Source organism: Panthera pardus, unplaced genomic scaffold, assembly GCF_024362965.1.
Source record: "Panthera pardus isolate Hobbes unplaced genomic scaffold, ASM2436296v1 HiC_scaffold_16, whole genome shotgun sequence".
Lineage (NCBI taxonomy): Eukaryota > Metazoa > Chordata > Mammalia > Carnivora > Felidae > Panthera > Panthera pardus.
The window spans coordinates 4,175,037-4,176,400 of NW_026526721.1; positions in this window are offsets into that span (position 1 = coordinate 4,175,037).

Genomic DNA, 1,364 nt, shown 5'->3' on the forward strand with positions numbered 1-1,364 from the left:
AAGAGTTGGTTTTGAAAAGCGAACGGACAGCAAATCCGACCGGCTCTTTCATATCCGAGTTTGCCCTCCGCTCAGCGGTCGCGGGGGCCGCACGCGCACCCCGACGGTGCTACTGGCCGTCGTTCCTTGTTGCCCGAGAGGCGTTTGGAACCCTGGCGCGAACTGTGTCAAGACAACGTTCATACTTCATCGTTTCGGTTCGGGACGTCAGTGTTATTTAGCTAGACGAGCCCCGCTCAGCCGGGGGTTTCTTTCCCGCTCTGATGTGTGCTGCGGTGGTTATCCGTGCGGAATGCTAGTGTCCTGGGGTCTTAGGAGTTCTCTGACCTGCCGGACAAACGCCTGCGTTGTGCGGGAGCCTTGGCCTTAGGATGTCACCCCCGAGGCGGCACGCTCTTGGATGTAAAAGACGCGATCCTAGCCGTGTTCCTTCCGTGTCTCCCGTGTCCCCTGTGGTGCCCCCCGTGGTGCCCCCTGAACACTGTGGACTAGGTTTGCCGCAGGGCGTGAGCCTGTGTGCAGACATGTGCTGTGGCCTGGTGCGCGATACCGAGATTGATGTTAATGTACCGTGTATGTTAATGTGAATCTGTGGGCAGGATACTTCTTTTCTATGACAGGAAATATCCGTACCGCTTAGAACTGGCTATGTTTTAATATGCCTCCTGCGTTCCCTCCAATATGCTACCGTTGTATAGAATGTGTGGAAGACAGTTCTGTTCAATGTCAATAAAACGAAGTCCTCTTCTACTCTTGGAGTCCGCGAGATGACTTTTTCTTATAAATGAGTGCAAGCAATCTGATTTGGGAAAACCAGAGAATTCAGTTCAGGCAGTCATGTGGTTGGAGATGCCCTTCTAGAAGGGTAGTCTGGGTGCTCTGAATTAACCTGTGGCATGAGGGGAGAAAGGAAGTGGAGGGTGGCCCCAGGCTTCCTGCCTCCTTAGCTCGGCCCTTCTGCATGTGTGAACCAGCAGAGAGATGATCTCACCTTGGTAGAACAAGTTCCTCACGCCAGTGTTTTTATGTGTTTTTAAGTGTTTATAATTCTTATCTTTATTTGTTAAACTTACATTTTGACATCGTTTCAAGTTATAGGAAAGTTATAATACGTAGCACTCTGGTGTACCTGTTACCCAGGGTCCCCATTCACCTACATTTACCTCATTAGCTTGATCATTCTCTTTTCTTTCTCATCCATCTGCCCACATACCCATGCATTCACCTGCCCATTTTATCCATCCATCCATCCATCTGCCTGGCCACCCACCTGCCCATCCCTCCCTCCCTCCCTCCGTCCATCTATCCATCCATCCATCTGCCTGGCCACCCACCTGCCCCTCCATCCATCCATCCATCCATCC